This window comes from Corvus cornix, chromosome Z (assembly GCF_000738735.6).
Source record: "Corvus cornix cornix isolate S_Up_H32 chromosome Z, ASM73873v5, whole genome shotgun sequence".
In the NCBI taxonomy this organism is placed as follows: domain Eukaryota; kingdom Metazoa; phylum Chordata; class Aves; order Passeriformes; family Corvidae; genus Corvus; species Corvus cornix.
This window is the reverse complement of record NC_046357.1, coordinates 24,324,962-24,345,613: the sequence shown is the minus strand read 5'-3', so window position 1 is coordinate 24,345,613 and position 20,652 is coordinate 24,324,962. Positions and strand designations below refer to the sequence as shown.

At 43.3% G+C, this 20,652-nt stretch overlaps 1 protein-coding gene and 1 long non-coding RNA gene across 2 annotated transcripts in view; one reads left to right on the top strand and one right to left on the bottom strand.

Annotated features, from left to right (window-relative positions):
• The window catches only part of RHOBTB3 (Rho related BTB domain containing 3), a 51,462-nt gene extending 32,205 nt beyond the window's left edge, over positions 1-19,257 (top strand). Inside the window, exons 13-14 of the mRNA XM_010413128.4 lie at positions 11,537-11,681; positions 18,826-19,257. The gene's annotated coding sequence lies outside the window, so the exon portion shown is untranslated. The remainder of the gene's footprint in view (positions 1-11,536; positions 11,682-18,825) is intronic.
• LOC120411477 lies at positions 6,551-20,399 on the bottom strand. Its single transcript, XR_005603794.1, has 3 exons — positions 20,356-20,399; positions 7,495-7,953; positions 6,551-7,100 (listed from the first exon to the last, which is right to left on the bottom strand). It is a non-coding gene; the product is annotated as an uncharacterized LOC120411477 (long non-coding RNA).
• Positions 20,400-20,652: the final 253 nt, after the last annotated feature.

Sequence of the window (20,652 nt, the reverse complement as noted above, 5' to 3'; positions counted from 1 at the left end):
TTAAAGTCCTTTAAAAGACAAATACACTATCTACATCTCACATACAAGAAGTCTAAAATACAGAGCATTATATTGCTTTTTCAAGATCATTAAGGAAAAAAAATAGTAGGAAAGTAATACATATGGAACTAAAACATGAAAAAAAAATTTTATCATTATACAGTTATGAAAAAAGTTAAGCAAAAATTAACTGGATAGATAGGAAAAAACTGTAAGTTTTTTGAAGCTTAAAGTCATGGAAAAATTTGTGCATACAGCTGAAGTACAGCTTGTCTAAACATCTGATAGCACCCTTGGTTGCTTCTACCAGAAGCCAGCTCAATTATCAAAAGTGGGGATTAAATGCTTCATACTGACATCCTGTGCAAGTGACACAAAAGCCCTGTGAATGTTTGTCTGAGCTTTATGTAGTCCTGCATTTTTAATACTTTGAAAGCTTTTCCAGGTTTTTTGCTAGGAGTTAGTCTGTTGCCAATGATGTGTGGTTTACACTAAGCGAACTATTAGCTTAGTGGTTTTAATTATCGGTAAATGTTTTATAGGTATTTAAAAATAAGCTTAATGGAAATACAAACACTTTATATCCAACCCAGAGAAATATTTTGCTATTATGCATTTTAGTCAGTGGTAGCCACAGGTTTTATACAGGCAAGTCAGGCAGTATAAAAATATTTATTATTTATTCAGAGGTTCAGAGATTAATGCTTACTACTATTCAGACAATAAACCATGTTTCCATTTTACTGAGTATCCCCATAATGCTGTCTGTATCAGGTGCAGATGTGCTGTACTTGCAGACAGACCATCTGGTAAACTTTAATTCTTAGAAGAATTCTTACTATAAATTATTATTTTCATTCTCTAAGATGATTTTCTGTAGAAATGTATATATCTTAAAGCTGTTTTTAAACCTGATACTTTTAGCATTTAGAAACATGACTGAAAGTAGATAGTGATGCTTTGTGAGTTACTATTCATAGCTGGTTTTAGTGGAGGTTTTAGGACTGTATCCATCACAGATAGTCAGGAATTAGGGCAGTACTGAATTTGGTATTTATCTATAACTGTGTATGGCATAAAATAAAAACTGCTATGATACAAACTCCCCCCACCTTATGCTATGGTATTAAGTAAAAATCAGGAACCAACTGAAAAAAAGAAAAACCAAAATATTTCTGGAATTCTTCCACTGGTTTCAACACCTTCCAAACTCCCCTAACACTGGCAGCATTGGGATGCAAGAAAGAGGTCAGTGGTTGTAGCGGGTTGAGTTTGAAACCAGGCAGAAACACCAATTAAATGTAGTGCGTTTGGTTCAAGATATTCATTACTTACTTATTTTCCTTCTGTGAGATAAGAATTAGGAGAAAGCAAAGCAGGCACAAACCTTAAACAGTTGCAGTACAATGAAAGAGCTTTATTACTAATAGAAATAAAAGTAAAGAGAAAAGAACAAAAAAAAAATTAAAGCAAATCCCCCTCCCTCCCCCCTTTCCAGCACTTCTCTCCTTTTACCCAACTCGCACAAAGGATAACAGAACATGGGATGTTAGTCAGTGTTCCAGTTCTTGAAAAGTCTCTCTCTTATGCTTAAGGAAAAAAGGGTTTTCTTCAGTTGCACGTGGTTCCCAAACTGCCACCAACAGCAGACCCGCCCGGAAACAATCAATCTGCTGTGGTGTAAAACATCTCTCCCATGAAAAATCTCACAGTTCCTTCACACTGCAAAACATGGGCCATCACATGGGGTTACTAATCTTTTTAAGGATAAGTTATTTTGGCCTGCACACAAAGGCTTTTCTTCGCCACAAGTCTCTAAAAGCCTCTCACTGCTTCTATATAGCCTGGCATAGGCACTCTTCACAAACTTCACAGGCACACGAGGATCCTCCATCCCCCCATGTTTTTCAAATGGATTAAAGAGACAAACAGTTTGTGGTATTACAGTTTCTTACCATGGCAGGCAAGAAGGTTTTTTAAGCTATGCGCGAGAATCGCGGCACCGCCCTCTTTTCTCCCATTGCCATGCTCAGCTCCGTCCCACGGGACTCACTTCTCTTTCTCTCTGACTCTGAAGCTGCCATGTTGAAGGGTGTTCTTGTTCGGGCTTTACGGTGGGGAAAGCCTCGCTCCCTCTGTGCTGCTGGCTGCGTGGTGTCCTCTTCAGTTCAGCGCGAAGTGTGCTGGCTGCAGACAGGAGGCTCTGCCGGCTCCCGGTGACTCCGCCGGCTCCGCATGGAGAGGAGAGGGACCCGCCTGTCCCCAGAAGCCGCGCTGGATGGGTTTAGCTGTGAGCAGTCCATGGCTGGTTTTAGCTGTGAGCAGTCCATGGCTGTTTTTAGCTGCCTGTGGCTCTGGGACAGTCCCCCCAGCGACCCAGGGTCCGTGCCATGGCGTTGGGAAAAGGGGGGAAGGGGCAGTGGCCCCGGCCCGGCCCGGCGGGGCCTGGAGGCTCGGAGCCCCCCCACCTTCCAGCAGGCGAGCTCGGACAACAGGGAAATCCCGCCTTTCTGTGCGGTTAAAATATGTAAGTTGTGAGAAGAGTCATTGGTCTCAAAGACTGTCCATCAACTCAAGGTCAACCCAATACAGTGGTGAACTTGGATGCCCTTCAGCAGTACTTAAAGCACTTGAGATTATATATTTAGGCTTAAGTTTAAGTAGAGATGCAACTCCTGAGTCCTTCATTATAGACCTAACTCTTTTAAAATTATTTAGAAAATAATTTTTTTGAATAGTGGATTACACCCTTAATTCTTGCTCTCCTACATATGTGTTCTTGTCCCAAACTAGATCTAAGCTTTATAGAGACTAACAAAGAAAGCTTTCTGCACTAATAAGGTTTTCCACATGATACTCAGAAAACCTCTGCTATTGTCCTTAGGTCATGGTGTGTTTGATTTGAAAAAAAAAAAAGCTGTTAGAAAAAAGAATAACTATTTTATTGGGCATGTCCTGAAACTCTTGTATGTTTTTCTTTTAATGTACCCTGACTAAATTACACATTTCTAGATTGAATATGTAAAATTTTGATACAAAATTTAAAACCATTTCTCTAATCAATCTCATGACTACTTATAGATGTGTATTAGCATGCTTGAGTGTTACACTGGAGATATTTGTTGTAGTTTACTGCAACCATAGAACCATACTGGCTTGGGTAGAGCCATTGGCTTGGGTTGCAAAGGACTTAAACATCATCTTGTCCCAACACCTGGGACAAGATGCCTTGGGCAGGGACACTTCCACTAAACCAGGTTGGTCAGAGCCCAGCCTCACCTTGGACACTCAGATCCTCAGCTGAGTACCCACTGAGCCACAGCAGCAGCATTGAGCAGTGCTGGGAGCTGCAAGCAGTGTCCCAAAAGCCAGAGTGCATTCAGGCAGCAGTGGGGGAATTTGGGAGGAAGAGAAGAAGGATCTGGTTAATGAAGCACTGAAGAAAGAGAAAAAGGAAAGAGAGATCTGATAGGAGAGGATCACCAGTCCTGGGTCTAGCATTGATCCAGCCAAGGGTTCCAGGGTATTGTGAGTTCCCCACCTGCGTTCTGTGAGGGTACCTTTTTATAGGTAAGCATATGTAGCCTCCCTGCATTTTTTTCTTAGCTGTCAGACTTTTCCAGTGGTTCTGAAAACAAGAGGCATTTCAGCCAAGGACAGCATTAATATTAATACTCTTTTATCCCATCTTCACTGTCACTACTGTAAAATCTGTGGGAACCTGCTCATCTTTTTCCTAAAACCTTCTCTGGTGAAATTTTTGCCATCTTGTGGCAAGTGCAAAACTGCAAGAAACTTACTGTGGGAAGGGATGGATGGGTGAAAATCAGAAATCATACAAAGGATTGGCACTAAGTCTGCTGCAGATGGCACCTGATTTCCAGGGCTGTGACATGGTATTCAGCCTTCAAGGGTTACCAGGGATAGTTTGTGCCCACTTCCCTGCAGTGGTATCAGGGGAAGCTCTGCTGGTGGACAGCAAGTAATACAGTATTTGCTGTCCTTGTAAGTCCACAGTGTCTCTTAGAAAACATTGCAAAAAGTGATGTCAGCATGAAGACAGACATATCAGCTAGCCCGGGTCTGCTCCAGAAGCCTCAGGCTGCAAGACAGAGAAGGCAAACACCTAGGGCAGAGACATTTCACAAAAGTACAGATGGTGGTTTGGGGTAGAAGACTGAATTCTGGTCAAAACTTTAATTTTAAAAGGTTTGCAGTTATTCTTCCTCTCCAGGTCAATATTTCTGACTTTGCAGTACAGTGATGTCTCACAGAGTGTTTTTTACTGCAAATGTTTCAAATTCAAGGCTATTATGATGAAAATGGCTATTTTGAAAGCATGTATCTCATTAAGTCTTGAAGCCATTCTTAGCCTGTCATATTTGGAAAGGAGGAGGAGGTTCAGGCCAAGAGATGGGGGAAAAAGCCCAACCCTTCAGTACTGAGATCCTTCCCTTTTCTCAGTTCTGCTCTGCTCCCAGCTGCTCATTCAAGGACAGCTGGAAACAATGGCTGAGCCCAACAAGAACATCACTCTATCCATCTTCATCTTGTGGAGGCTGCTGGCCAAGTCCTTTGTGTGTCAAAGAGGCAGACTTAGTCAGAGGAAAGTCAGCCCTGATCCTGACTTTTGTGGCTGTCAGGGTGAAATCTGTGTTTTAGGGTTTTTAACCTGAAAGATTTTCCACGTGACATGGAGCTTCACGTGGGAGCTCCAAGCTGAAGACATAAAGTCCTCACTACTCTTTGCTCAAAAAGATAAAGACTCAGGGGCTGGCTCTAGGCTGTAAATGCACAATCAACAACTACCTACATTCTTCTATATGTCCAGTCATGCTCAGTTAACAGGAGAAATCATCTGGACAAGCCTGGACCATTAGAGGCCCATCCTTTTGAAGGCCAGGGATGCTCCAGTTCATATACAAAGACTTTCTAAAGACTGGGATGATTTTTCATTCATGAACCTGATGAGTTCTGCTTTTTCCTACACCAAAATCTTAACACCTGCAGCAGCAGGTGGGGACCATCCCGTGCACAGGTGCAACCTCACCAGCAGCACTGCAAGCTGGGATGCTTAGCTGTGTTTTGCACCATGGGTTATCCCAACTGTGAGCTGGCATGGGACAGAGGAGTGGTGACAGGCTCCTGGTGAAACCAACAGGGTGCCAACCCCCCATCACCTTCCTATGCCAAGGACACCGTGCCCTGCCCCACTCCCAAGGGTCTCAAGCAGCCTTCTGGTTTTCAGGGATGCTCCTGCTTTATTCCCTGGTGATGACCTTGTAGAGTTAGATGCAAGCTATGCAGAGCCTCCTGAGCCCATAGAATAATTTTTAACAGGCATATAAATCAGCTTTCCAGCAACTATAATTTACTGGATTTGTGGATTTTTCATTGTAAATTTAGAATGTCTTTTTCCATTTTAGGGTGTTGCATTTTCTGGTTTTTTTCCTCTTTGGAGCAGAGTGGTTTTTTTGTTTGTTTGTTTGGGGTTTTTTTTTTTGTTTGTTTGTTTGGGGGGTTTTTTTTTGTTTGTTTTTTAGGGATCTGGACCAAAATAACAGCCAGAAATATGCAGGCCTAATAAGTAACTAGACATTACACATCCTAAAGGAAGTTTACAGGCACAATGAAATGTGACCCAGAATAAGAAGCTCTGCTTGTAAACCCTCTGTCTCGGCCAACTCTCGACAGCAGCACTCTTGCACGCTCTGTCAACCAGCAGCCGTCACCAGGCCAAGGGGAGGCACCGAGGACAATTCACCCCGTGCTCCCCAGCATTCCTTGTGCTGCTGCACTGCACAGATGTAGGAGCACCCTGCCCAAGGCAAAGAAAGGACCCAAGTGTCAGGGTTTAAGAGGTGACATTTTATTGAACTTCAGCTGAAGGAGAACAGAAGGGCAACAACGGCTTACGTGTTCAATCACAAAACGCCCCAAGAGGCCTCAGGTACTGGGGCTTAACATCGTTGGCATGAAGACAATTGAGGAAGCTGTAAAATACTCTCCTAGGAAGAAAGGGGCATTCACAGCCCTGTTTGAAGGTTCCCAAATGTTGTCCTCCCTCAGTCAATTTACCCCAAAAGAGTAAGGTTATGGCATTGCTGGCCACACCTCTACCCTGTCAGCTGAATAAATAAATGACAGGAAACTTAGGAAAAGAACCAGACTCCAATGTCCCCATAGGCCTGTGCAGGAATCAACAGCTGTGTCTCTCTGGAAAGACTGGTTGTGGCAGACTATGTTGAAAAAAGCTACAAAAGGGACAGCGTTTCCATAGGGATCTTTTAACCCAATTTCTCTTTAAAACCCGCTGAAGTACCTTGCCTCCAACACTTCTCTGTGTTTTACAGAACACTTGCAAAGGATCTGGATATTCCTTGGCTCACTGACAAGGTGAGGCCATGATTTACAAGCAGTCCTGGGAGCTGCTTCAGCTGACAGCTTAGAGCAGCCCACGTGCCTTCCTCTGTAACCCTCCAGAACAAGGGGATTTGGGATTGTCCAAACTTCTACGCCTTCGACCTCACTTAGGGAAAAGAGTTTGAATTAACAAGAAAGGTTGGAAAACACCCCTATACTTAACATAAAGAATTTCCATTTGCTGCAATATTTTCTTAAAACGTGTGCATATTCTTAGTAGAGGTACTGGGTTCCCACCATCTACTGATAAAATTATTTCAGTGGACAAACCTAAGTGTTGAAGAAAAGAATTGACCAGAAGAAAGCCACTCCAAATATGACATAAGTGACAATAAAAGAAGGAGTTAACAATAATGCAACTTCTTTATTCTTACAGTTGAATACTAAATTCTGTAAGCTTTGACCAACTAATCCTTTTAATGTTTTAAACAAATAATCTTCTACTCAACGCTAACGTAACCTACTGTTCAATACTAACTTGAATAATCCTAAAAAAACTAATCCTCTATTTGAAATAAAAAAGCCGGAGTTCATAGATGTTCCCTCGCTGAAGCAGATGATTGGTGCCAGGACTCCACTTGCTGCTTGTCAAATTCAGATATTCATTGCTGAATATGTGACAGCTTTTCTGTGGAGATACTGCTCCTGCTGTTCATCTCAGAGTAGCTGGGGCTACCCTGTGAAGGAGAATGAAACAAAAATTAGGACATACACACATTTCTGCTGAGTTTAGAATTTGATGTCCTTTGCTTTAAAATACCCTCGACCCAGACTCAGCAGTTACCAAGCCCTGCAGGTCTGGTTTTACTTATGTAAAACACAAAAAATACACATAGTTTGACTCTAGAGATTTTTTCCCTCTGTGAGCTACCACCCTCCTGAGAACATTGCAAACTGAGACACTTGCAATAGAGACCTAAAAACATATTCCAGACAACAGAGAAACTTAACAAGGAGCATTCCCTAAGTTGTTTGTTAGTTTCTAATGTAAACAGTGGTGGAACAAGTAAAAATTAGGAACAAATGAATAGCATGGTGGAAAAACTGCTGGCACAAACTGCACAATCTCACCTGCTGAAGGATCTTTCCAAGGGAAACCTTGTAATTTTGCTTGAGCCCATCTCTCTACAAGCGAGCAAGTAACTCTGGGTTCTCGTAAGTTCTCAGAGCCAGTAAGTGAATCAACCTGTCCCTGTAGGGTCACTGATAAACAGCGTTGCACAGAGTCCAGTCAGTGCAAGCTTCACAATTTTCAATTCTGTTTTGCCCCCATTGGACTTGGGAGTCTTCCCCTGCACCCTGGCAGGCATCGCAATTCCTGAAATTTATCTTCTTCTTGCACCTCATGAGTGCAGGCAGAAATGGAGCCCATTCTTGGAGACAGGTAAAGAGGAGAACAGGATGTCAAAGCAGGACTAAGGCAGAAGGAGAGTGGCCACCAGCTGCTGGCTGGACATCACTGGGCTTCTGCTCAATCCTCTGCTTCTTCATCACCACAGGACTTGTAAAGAGGGATGCCAGAGGCCATTTCTGCAACAAAAACCAAATAATAACAAAATCTATCATCAGACTTAGGTTTTGCTGCCATTCTGAAAAAGCAGGCAGTTGTTGAAAACACATCTTTCTTACCTAAAAAGACCTGTCAAACAAGGAAGTACTGCAGCTAAATATGTGCTCTATTTCATTCCTAATTTCTCACCCTCATATTTAGCAAGTCCTTCTCCAAATCTGCAGCTAAAAGGCTTTGGGAGAAAGACACACCCTTCAGCAGCTCTATCAAAGGCTTCCCCAAAATGAGGAGCTCAGGCTAGTTTTCTCTAGGTCCCTGCTTCTGCTTGGACACACCAGGAAAAGACTCAGGTCTTGCTGTCACACACCCACACAATTTACTAAAGCAGACACAAGAAGCCCCTGGTGGGGTGCTGAACAGAGAGCATGGATGATAACAACAGAGACTAGCCCCAGGGTGGCTGCAGGTGTCATTCCTGATCTTCTCCAGAGGAAACCCTGGATCACAGCCTCTTCCCTACCAAGCACACACTGCTCCCATCCAGGCACATCAGCAGCTCAGAGCACGAGTGCCAGACAAGGCTCTGTGCCAGCCTGCTGACAGAAATCCTGTGGGCACGGAGGCAGGTCGGAAGAGGGTGCTGAGGCCTGCACCGTTTCCTGCTCTGGCTGGAACAGAGCTGGGGAAAAACAGAGCTGTGTCCTTCCTCCTCTATTTAAAGAGACTTCTCTCAGTGGTGGAAGGCTTTCTGTACTTCCCAGTTTGTTGCTCGACATTGCACACATAAAGCATGCATTTCGTCTCAGAATGCCTCCAACATTTCACACATGGGATCCCCTGAATCAAAGCGCTGCCTTCAAAGTTGCCTAGAGGGAAGAAACAATATTCCTACAAGTGCATCACCACAGTAATTTGTCCATATTCTAGACTTCCCTAAGATTTCTATTGAAACAGTACCACCGAGATGTGTGTGCATGTTTTAGGTAGTAGATCTGTCTGTCCCCAGATTAAAAGAAGTAAAAGTAACAAAGATGCCCAGAATCAGGAATTCATCTCTTAGAAGCCGAACTAAATCCCACCTTGGGATAAATTTTGATGAGCAGTAAATCTTTAATCAGTTGAAATTCAGTACCAAGACAGACAACAACTTGTGCCAGGGATGCATCCCAGGCCAGATGCACCTGACTGCTGTGCTGGACAGTTCTGAAAAGAAAACTACAGATGCCTTTTACATTTAGGGAGGTACTGGCAAGCACTAGCCTGGACTGCTGCCTTCTGCCCAGTGACATGCCCCAGCAAGAGCCCTAGCACAGGCCTGACTCAACTGCTTCCCTGCAGGGCCAGACTCGCCCTCAGCCTTCCCACGCAGCACCACTGGCTCTATCCAACATGGCCCAGGGCCCTGCCGGGCCTGCTCAAAAGGCCACAGGTGCCCCAGAGACCAAGAGCTGCAGGAGGCCTGACTGCCCTTGCCAACATCACTGCTCTGACAGAAGCTGGGAGCAATTTGCAGTGTTTTATAGCACACACACACACCTCTCCCTCCCCTTCTGCACTGCAAATGTGACGAGGGGATGCAACACCACTGCTGCAGCTGACCCTGTGCAACTGCACTGCAGGGAGTCCAGGCCTGACCCACCTCGGTGTTCATCTCTTCAGCTCTTCCCCACACCCTGCCCATCTCCTCCTTTTTCTTTCCATCTCCCTAGTTCACATTCACTGTTAAATAACACCTGTATTATTGACTTTGGAATAATGATCTTGCTTGCGTCTTAATTCAGGGAAAGGCTTCTTTTATTAACAAAATCTTTATACCATGGCTATCCACACAGGAGTTAGGAAAAGCAGCACATTAATACCTTCATCAAAATCCAAGGGACACGAGTACTTCAGCTTCCCCAAGTCTTGTCACTTCTTCTTGGACTGCTGAGTCTCCTGCTGCATCCTGGCAGCAACTGGGATTCTAGAACTCCAAAATTTGTCTTTTTGTGGCGCCTCATGGATGCAGGGGGAAATGGAGCCAACACTCAGAGACAGGTATGAAGTGGAACGGGATGTGGAAGGCAGCACCAAGGTAGAAGCTGCTGGCTGGACGTGCCTGGGCTGCTGGTCAATCCTCTGCTTCTTGCTCATCACAGGGCTCGTAAAGTTGGAATTTAGAGGCCCAGAGTTTGGATGAGGTTCTGTACTCTTGCCAGGAGCAGCAAAGTCAATTGCATGGTATAGGGGCTCCTGGCACTAAGGCGCCAATAACCTGCAGACAAAACTTGAGTGTTCCTCCTTAATGTGGCAAGACTGGGTTGGAAAGAGCTCGGCACTTGTAAATTGCTCTTTGGCTCTTTTCAAAGCCACTAGGGAAGCACTGCACACACAACCTCCAAGCCAACCTTTTTAAAGAAATGCTTAAGAATTAAGATAATAAAAAGAGCTGCCATGAGGAAAAGTCAGCTGAAACAGGAAGGAACAATCAGGATCTTGGTTATGTCTTATTATCACAGGCCTGGGCCTTAGGGTATATCACTGTGTCCCACAGCCATAGGGAGGAGGAGGAGAGAAGATCCAGCAGGCAGGAATTGTGCAGCAAGATTGATCTATTTAATTATTTTACAAACTCTTTTATAGACTTTTTTCTTCATCGTCTAATTGGACAAAGGATCAGCCACCCCTTGCGGTGATTGGCTAAAATCCTAAAACATCCATTGTCAAAATATTTTTCTACTATACTATAAACAAGACTTTTCAAGGTTGCAGGTGGCTTGGTTGTTTACATACCCTGCTACCTCTTCTGTGAAAGAGAAAAGTCTCTCACAGACTTAGAAAATCCTTGCTAGCAGCATTTTTGTATCTACAATGTCTCTCTGCTTTTCATTGGGGTTTTCTGACAAGCTTAAAAACACCATGATCCTTTATATTCTTTATTAGCTTACACTGCCACTGTGTACACACACTAGTCCTGTTAAAGCTCAGACCTTCTTGCCAATCTGGACTTCCACCATCTACTGATAAAATTATTTCAGTGGACAAACCTAAGCCTTGAAGAAAAGCGTTGACCAGAAGAAAGCCACTCCAAATATGATATAAACAACAAAGAGAGAAGGACTTAACAATAGTGAAATTTGTTTATTTTTAAAGTTCAACACTAACTTCTTTAAACTCAGATGAAGTAATCCTACGTTTTTTGATGAGACTGACAGCTGGTCTGGGGGGTCTTACAGAATCAGACCTGAAACCGGTCAGAATTTACCCGTAAGAATATTACAGTGAAACTCTGTAGCTTTAGTAAAACCCACTGAGAAAGCCAAGAAGATGTTCTGGACACAAGGGAAGGATGTTCTTGCTATGGGACATTGAGAGTGTACAAGGAGAACTTCTAGATAATACGTAGCAACTATACTTTTGCTTGTGTAGCTGATTGTTTTTCTGCCTGAATGGTCATTGTTTGTTAGACAGCCTTGTCATGGCTTGTTAAGCAGCCAGTCTTAAATTAGGCTACAGCCTTTGCGAAGAAGTATAAGAATAGCAGTAGAGAAAATAAAAAATCTTTCTAACTTTCTCGACTATGGATTCCGACTAGTGTGGCTTTTATGTCCACCTCAACTACAGCCACATGTGGTGACCCTGAGATGTGATTCAAAGAGCCTGCCTGGAGAGCTGGAAGCCTGCGTGGAGAGCAAGGGAAGCAGATTCAATGGAAAGAAAGTAGCAAGGAGAGCTACCGAGATCCAGATCGGACTGCAACCTTTTAAAGGTAAGCCTGTTGATAACAGAATGGGAGCAAATACATCCCAAGAGGAAAATCCAAGAGTTAATATATGGATGTCGATGTTAAAATGACGTGGCATAAAATATGATAAGCTGATATTGCAAAGACTGTTGCTTTGGTGTAAAAATCAAGGAATAGAGACCACATGCATCAACGCTTTTACTATCCGAACTTGGGAAGCAGTAGGATGGCGTATTCTTGACCTTGCTTCTAAGGGAGATTATACTGTTAAGAATTTATGATGACATGGAGGCTAGTTTTAGACACTTTGAAAGAACTGAAAAAAGAGCAGGACACTGCAGCTGCCCTGGCAGAGAGAACAGACACAGATAATGCTGATGGGACTGAAAACATTGCAGTGGGAGGGGTAGGGGGGCACAGGCCGGTGAAGAAAGATCTGTATTGTTTCCAATACCCAAGTTGCGGAGGGCTTTGCCTCCTTCCTTTTCGGGTCCTGCTTCTCAATCTGCTTCTACCCCGCCCCGTCCCTACAAATCCTTTTGATCTACCTTTACCACCCACCGGGTGGGGTGACAGTGATGGGAGGGGTCAGAATGAGAGCGTGCCATCAGCACCCCCGCTGCCCGCTGCCGCACCCCCACTGTCTGCTGCTACTAATCCTTTTGTACAAAGTGCAAAAGAATCTGTGCCAGGGGTTCAAAATGATAGCCTGCTTTATAGAGATACCTTAACTTTGCAACCCGTATCTGTAGCTCAGGGTATGCAAGATCCTGCTGCTGTTTGGAGAGATATCAGGCTCACAGCTTTATCTGATAAAGATTTTGAAGCAGCAGAAAAACTTTAAATCATTTTGCAATCACCAAATTCAAAAGAGCCACTAGACTCCGTAAATTCTGCTTTCCCAGTTATCAGAGGCAGCTGTCAAGCGCCGGATCAGCATGTTCCATTTAACTGGCAGGTATTATCTGAGCTACGCCAGCTTGCTACTAATTACGGTTTGGGATCCCCGGCTGTCCTGGCTTGCAGTGTATTCTATCACCATCCTCGTGAGCTGTTGAAACCAGGTGGGGCAGTGTTTCCTTGCCTCCTCCCCCCACACTATCTTTCTGTTAATTGCCCATCATTGTCCTGCCACCTGACTCAGAGATAACTCCCTCCGGACTATCTTCTGTTAATGAGCCTAATCAACACTTGGCCTCATGACTCAATACCCCATTGTGAGATGCTCCACCCAGAGGGAGGAACCAAGCATCCCATCGTGGATATAATCTGGGACTCTGAACACCAGAAGCAACCCTTCCCACTGGATTTCCAGAGGACAGGAGCTACACAGCCACCATTGGACTTTCTGAGGAAGAGCAGACTCTTTTACTCCAGGATCACTGCTTCAGAGGACTGCAGCCACCATTCTACCAGACTGCTACCACCACCCTGCCTAACAGGGTGTCAGGTTGTACCTTGACTCTGTCAGTTTGAACCAGTGTTTTCTTTTACTTTTTTTTTTCCTTTTTTTAAATTTCCATTAAATTGTTATTCTGACTTGGTGCCTCCCATTGGTTTGTTTTCGAACTAGTACACTGGCTGTGACCAAAATGCTGAAATTCATAACAAGTGAAGAGCTAACTCCCTTTGATTTAAAGCAGATTGCTAGATTGCTTTGTACACTGTTCAGTATACCGTGTTTGAAACTGAGTGGAGGGCTTCTTGTGAAGAGACTGCTTTAAATAATGTGTGATTGCCACTAGTTGATCCTTGATTTGGTGCAGGTTTACCTCAATTAATGGGGTTGCATCCCGTGGATGAGCCTCAGCTGCAGGCTCGCCTGCACCCTTTGATCCTAGCACAGTCCCGTGATCATGCTTTGCAGGCTCTGTTTAAAGTAGCAAGTATGTCAGCTCCTGGGAAAAGCTACACAACTATCAAACAGAGCCCTAATGAGACTTTTATGGCCTTTTTAGACCTCCAGGACACAATAGGAAAACAAATTGTAGATGCATATGTAAAAGAGGCTTTAATTTTGCAAATGGCACGAGACAATGCAAATGAGGAATGCAGGAAAGCTATCGACTTACTACATATGAAAAAACCTTCATTGAATGATATGATTAATGCATGTGCAAAAATTGGAGCTGCACCACATCAAATGGCTATGCTAACCAAGTCTGTTACTACAGCTGTTACAGCAGCTATCAAAATGACACATAACTGTTTTGGCTGCAGACAGCCTGGTCAGTTTAAATCTCAGTGCCCACACAGAACTCTGTCCTCCGGAGAAACTAACAAAGTTGCCAACAACAGAGCAGCTCAGGGAGCAGTTCTGTGTAACCAATGTGGTAAACTGAGACATTATGCAAAACAATGTAAAACCCCTTTCCATACCAATGGGCAGCCACTGAAAAATCAGGGAAACTATTCACGGAACACGAGGGGACGGCGCGTGCAGACAAAAATACTTCCCCAGGAACCGCTGTGCCCAGCACAGGTTTATGAGACCGGCTTGCCGGCGGAACAAAAGGCTCAGCAGGGATGGATGTTTGCATCGCTGACACAGTGATAATAGACTCTCCTGCAGTTCATAAAGTGCCTTTGGATGCACATGGACCTATAGGGCAAGATTGAAGTGCTTTGCTAATGGGAAGATCCAGTGCTACTTTGCAAGGGATTTTTGTGCATCCAGGAGTGATTGATGCAGACTTTACAGGACAAATATGTGCAATGGTTTCTACAGCCACTCCTCTTGCAGTCATACCTGCTCAGACTCGTATTGTTCAACTTGTACCTTTCAAGTCTCGTGTTCCCAGGACCGGACTTAAAAAGAGAGGAGACCAAGGCTTCGTTTCTACTGGCGTGCCTCAAGTTTTTTGGACTTAACAACTTTCTGAGCAGAGACCGCAATTGATTTGTGAGCTAACACTGAAAGGAGCACAGCCACAGACTGTTAAGATCAATGAGTTGATTGATACGGGAGCAGATGTCACAGTGATTTCACATCACGACTGGCCAAACTCGTGGCCTGTCACTGCAGTGGGAAATTCAATTGTGGGTCTTGGGGGAATGACACAAAGTTATTTGAGTACACATTTTGTGCTCATAAAAAATCCAGACAACCAGGTTGCTACAGTTCGCCCATATGTGACTGCTGTGCCTCTAAATTTATGGGGATGTGACGTTTTGGCCACCTGGGGAGTTACAATTGGCTTAAATTTTTAATAGGGGTCATTGTGCAGGGCGGTTGCCACCCAGTAACACCCCTACGATGGGTAACTGACCATCCCGTGTAGCAGGCATAATGGTCCCTAACACAACAGAAACTTGCAGCCCTAAGCAATTTAGGTGATGAGCAGCTATTGCAAGGGCACATAGAGCCATCTGTCAGCCCTTGGAATACTCCTGTATTTGTGATTCAAAAGAAATCAGATAAATGGCGAGTGGTGCATGATCTGAGATGGATTAATGCAGTCACGGAAAGAATGGGTGCACTGCAACAAGGCATGCCATCTCCTACCATGATTCCTATAACATGGGACATTTTAGTTGTTGATTTGAAAGATTGCTTCTTTACAATTCTCTTACATCCTGATGATAGACCAAAATTTGCATTTTCAGTACCAACTGTTAACAATGCTGAACCTGTAAAACAATATCAATGGAAAATTTTACCACAAGGTATGAAAAAGAATCCAACTATTTGTCAAATGTATGTCGCCCAAGCTCTATGGCCTATCAGAGAACAATTCCCTAACAGTTATTGCTATCACTATATGGATGACATATTGATAGCATCTCCTTGCAAACAGGATTTGCAGAACATTCAGCCAGAGCTTTTAAAGGCTCTTCACAAACAGATTACAGATTGCACCAAAAAAAATCCAAACAGAAGCACCCTGGAAATATTTGAGATTAAAAATATTTGAACATACCATATGCCCTCAATCTGTTCAGTTTGACACTACAGTGCACACTCTAAATGATGCACAGAAATTGCTAGGAACCATTAATTGGCTGCGTCCCTATTTAGGATTCACCGCTGCACAATTTTCTCCCTTGTTTAATATATTAGCAGGAGATTCAGATTTAAACTCACCAAGACAGATTACCCCTGAAGCTCAACAAGCCTTAGATAAGGTGCAACAAGCTATTTCCATTCACTGTGTGTACTGTGTGGACCCTGACATTGATATCATTGTTTTTGTTGTAATTCCAGAATTTCATCCAACAGGTATTATTGCACTGGTCTGATCATTGGTCTGATCATTGGTCCCCTGACCCACTGCATATTCTAGAATGGTTGTTTTTATCTCACAAACCTAAGAAAAAACAGTCACTACAGTTTTTTAATTGATTGCTCAGTTAATTATTAAATGTAGAAACCGATGCCTGCAAATTGCTGCCAAAGATCCTGCTAAAATTACTATTCCTATTCAGCAAGGTTATTTTGAATGGTCCTTGGCCAATAGTTCCACACTGCAAAGCGCACTGCAGAACTACACAAAGCAAATTGATTACCATTTTCCCAGACATAGATTATTATAATCACTGAATACTACCCCATTACCAGCAAAACCAAAATTAAGTCATACTCCTGTAGATGGGCCTACAGTATTTACAGATGGGTCAGGAAAGACAGGAACAGCAATTGTCACCTGGAGAAATGAGGACGGATGCCAGACTTTGCGGGATCAGGGTACTGGATCCACACAATTGCTCTAATTAAAAGCAGTTACTGTGGCCTTTCATCATTTTAATGAGCCTTTTAACCTAATTGTTTACTCAGCTTACGTTGCAGATGTTGTACAATGAGTAGATTATTCCCTTTTGAAAAAAGGTAATAATGCTGAATTGTTTCTTTTGCTAAAAGCTTTATGGACAGCTGTTTTGCAACGCATTTATCCTTTTTATGTTTTGATTATTAGGAGCCATACAAACCTACCAGGATTTCTTGCAGAAGGTAATGCTTGTGCTGATGCATTAGCTAATCCTATTTGGGCAGTTCCTCAGCCAGATAAACTAGCCCAGGCTAAAACATCTCACACCTTTTTTCATCTAAATGCGCGCACATTGTGTAAAGTTTTCACTAATGCCTACAGAAGCTCGTGCTGTTGTTAGTGCCTGCCCAGATTGTCATAACTTTAACGGACCTTTACCCTTAGGAGTAAATCCCCGTGGTCTTTTGGCCCTACAGCTTTGGCAGACTGATGTCACACACATTTCAGAATCTGGTCGTTTTAAATATGTACATGTATGCATTGACACCTTTTTCTCTGTTGTATGGGCTTCTGCTCATGTTGGAGAAAAGGCCCATGATGTAATTTTGCAGCAAGCCTTTGCTGCTTTAAGCATACCTGCCTGTGTGAAAACTGACAATGAGCCAGCCTTGCCTCTCAAAAAGTTAGGAATTTTTTACGTTTGTGAAGCATCTCTCACAAATTTGGTATTCCTCATTCTCCCACTGTCAGCCTGTTGTTGAACTTGCTCATCACACACTTAAAACTGTTTTAGAAAAACAAAAAGGGAGAATGCAAGGGGAAACCCCACAGTCCAGACTTTTGAAAGCTGTAGATACCATAAATCACTTGACCATACCGGCTCATTCAAACAATCCCTCAATTTTAAATCATTTTTATTCCTTGCAGTCCACCAGTGAAACACATTTGCCTCGAGCTAAAGTCTGGGTAAGGAATTTGCTTACCAGCCAGTGGGAAGGCCCCTGGGACCTTGTCACTTGGGGGCGTGGATACGCTTGTGTTTCCACAGGTACTGGAGCACGGTGGGTGCCAGCAAGGTGTGTGCGTCCTGATTTGCAGCAGAACATCCCATCACCTGCTCGGCCAGATCCTGAGGGTAACAGCAACACAGGCTGATGACCTTGGCAGGGTAGTTCGAGCTACCTCTGACCAGAGAAAGCATTGAGCACTGATGACCAAGGAGGACTCTATTGCACTGTATATCCCTGCAATCAAGGGGTGTTGGCTTGCACTGGGATGTACTGGAGTGCAAATGGCAACGAACAACAGAAAATGCAGGTGCCAATATGGTACTTGTCAGTTTTGCTGAGCTTAGTGCCTGCTTTTTCTGCTTGGCCTGTCAGTCAGCTGAGAACCAATGTGTGGGATACCCTGGCTAATGACACAGGGCAAGATACTCTGTGCTTAGATACTGCTACTCCTGACAATCCTTTTTCTACCTGCCTTGTTGGCTTGCTGATAGATGGCTGGCCAAAGCCTAGGACAGTTAGCAAGCTTTTACAATCACGCAGTCACGCTGATGCTTGGGATCAGTGGGCTTCATACCTTCCCCGTGCAACTCTTGAGCCACAAGAAATAGAGTTTTTAGGACCTGTGAAAATGGACCTTTGTGTTAAGTTTAATTACTCTGGATCTGATCAGTCCAAAGGACAAGATGTTTCTCCTAACCAACCCATATTTGCCAGTGAAAGTGCCTGGTGCAATTTCAGTTCACCACATATTTCACACTCTACTACTGTTCCTCTAGCTTTGCCACCAGGGGTGTTTTTTATTTGCAGAGACCGAGCATGAGCTGTGATTCCATCACACATCAAGGGAGGTCCTTGCAGCTTAAGACAACTCTGACTGTTAACACCTAACGCATCTATGATTTTACAGCATAAACCACGGAGGGGAAAACGTAGCATCCATGCATTTGCCCCTGATTGCAATGACAACACCAAATTTTGGCCATCAGGTACTCGATGGGCTGTTTCCTTCCTTTCTGAACAAGTAGCAGCTGCTAAACCATTGGGACTGTTAAACAAGTTAGGATGTTGCTTAGCTCGGCAAACTAACGCTACTTCATTTGCTTTAGCCGGATTATTATCAGACGTTGGTTCAGTAAGGCACGCTACACTGCAAAATAGAGCTGCCATTGATTTTTTGTTATTAGCACATGGACATGGATGTGAAGATTTCGATGGAATGTGTTCTATAAATTTGTCTGATCATTCAAAATCTATTCATGCCCACATCAAGGAATTACAAACAAGCGTGCCAAAATTGCGTGAAGAATCAGAATCTGATTGGGTCAATAGTTTGTTTGGCAATTAGCAAATTGCAGGATGGGTCAAAAATCTGCTTAAAATTGGATGCCTGATCCTATTGGTAATTTTTTGCATCCTGCTCACTGTGCCATGTTTATTGTCTTTTTTGCAAAGGGCCCTGCAAAAGTCAAGAAACACTGCCTTTGTAATACAAAGAAAGGGGGGGACCTGATGAGACTGACAGCTGGACTGACTATCTCACAGAATCACACCTGAAACCAGTCAGAATTTTCCTGGGAGAATACTACAGTGAAACTCTGCAGCTTTAGTAAAATCCACAGAGAGGGCCAAGAAGATAATCAATGAGAGAAGATGTTCCGGACACAAAGGAAGGATGTTCTTGGTATGGGACATTGAGAGTGTACAAGAAAGAATGTGTGGATAATATGTACAAACTATTCTTTTGCTTGTATAGCTGATTGTTTTACTGTCGCGATAGAGAGGAAACCCAGACGCTCAATATGAGTGATCAGCAGGAATCCGATTTATTGATTGTACCAGAACTCCTTATATACTAACAATAATAAGCTTTATGCATATTCGTAACGGCGCATTCTAAGTGGTTCACGTCGATTAAGCTGATTCTAAACCCCTCCTTAGACCCCCTTTCATGGTCAGCAGTTCTGCCTTTTTCCCTGGCCTTCTAACCACAGATGTCCATTGTTTTGCTGCCAAAACCTAACCTTGCTGGCTCTGCAAATAAACCCATAGTTCAGCAATAAGACTCAATAGTGGTTCAGTTACTGAGCAAGATACATGTAATATTCTGTAACTTCAGTTGTTACACAGGATGTGTGGTGCATTGTCTTATGAGACCTTGCTCAGCTAGCTGCAAGGGCCTATGTGCCCGTTCTCACGTAGCCAGCTTCTCAGATCAGTAAGCTGCAAAGAATCTGTATATCCCGAATCTATATTTTACTGCTTGAATGGTCATTGTTTATTAGACAACCTTGTCATTGTTTGTTAAGCAGCCAATCTTAATTAGGCCACAGCCTTTGTGAAGAGGTATAAGAATAGCAGTAGAGAAAATAAAAAATCTTTCTAACTTTCTCTACTATGAATTACGACTAGTGTGGCTTTTATGTCCGCCTTGACAACAGCCAAATAACCTAAGTCTTGAAGAAATGAATTGACCAGAAGAAAGCCACTCCAAATATGATATAAATGACAAAGACAGAAGGACTTAACAATAGTGAAAATTCTTTAAAGTTCAACACTAACTTCTTTAAACTCCAATGAACTAATCCTACGTTTTTAACAAATAATCTACTGCTCAATGCTAAGAGAACTTACTGCTCCTTACTAACTTAAAAATTCCTACAATAACTAATCTTCTATTTGAAATAAAACATCCGGAGTTCATAGGTTTTCATAGGCTGAAGCAGATGGCTGGTGCCAGGACTCCACCTACTGCTTATCAAATTCAGATATTCAGCTCTGACTATGTGACAGCTTTTTGTGGAAGTACTGGCACCTGCTCCTCATCTCAGAGTAGCTGGGGCTACCCTGTGAAGGAGAAATAAAAAGAAAATTAGGATATGCAAACATTTCTGCAGAGTTTAGAAGCTGACGTCCTTTGCTTTAAAAAACCCTTGCAGCAGACTCAGCAGTTACCACACCCTGCAGGTCTGGTCTCACACATACCTGTTGTATCTGCTGATAATCTGCTAGGATGCGATGAAGCAGCATCTTCAAGAAAAAAACATAAAGAACATTTCATTACCACCATAAAATGCAAACATACGTAAACCACTAAAAATACACTCAGGTTGACTCTAGAGATTTCCTTCTCTGTCAGCCACCACTCTTCTGGCAGGTTTGCAAAAAGAAATCCCCAACTCCCGGCATCACCCAAGATCTGCAATTAAGCCTCTGCTCTAAGACTCTGCCTGGGACACCTCTCACCTCACTGTTTGTTCAACCCTCAAGCAGGGTTTCTTG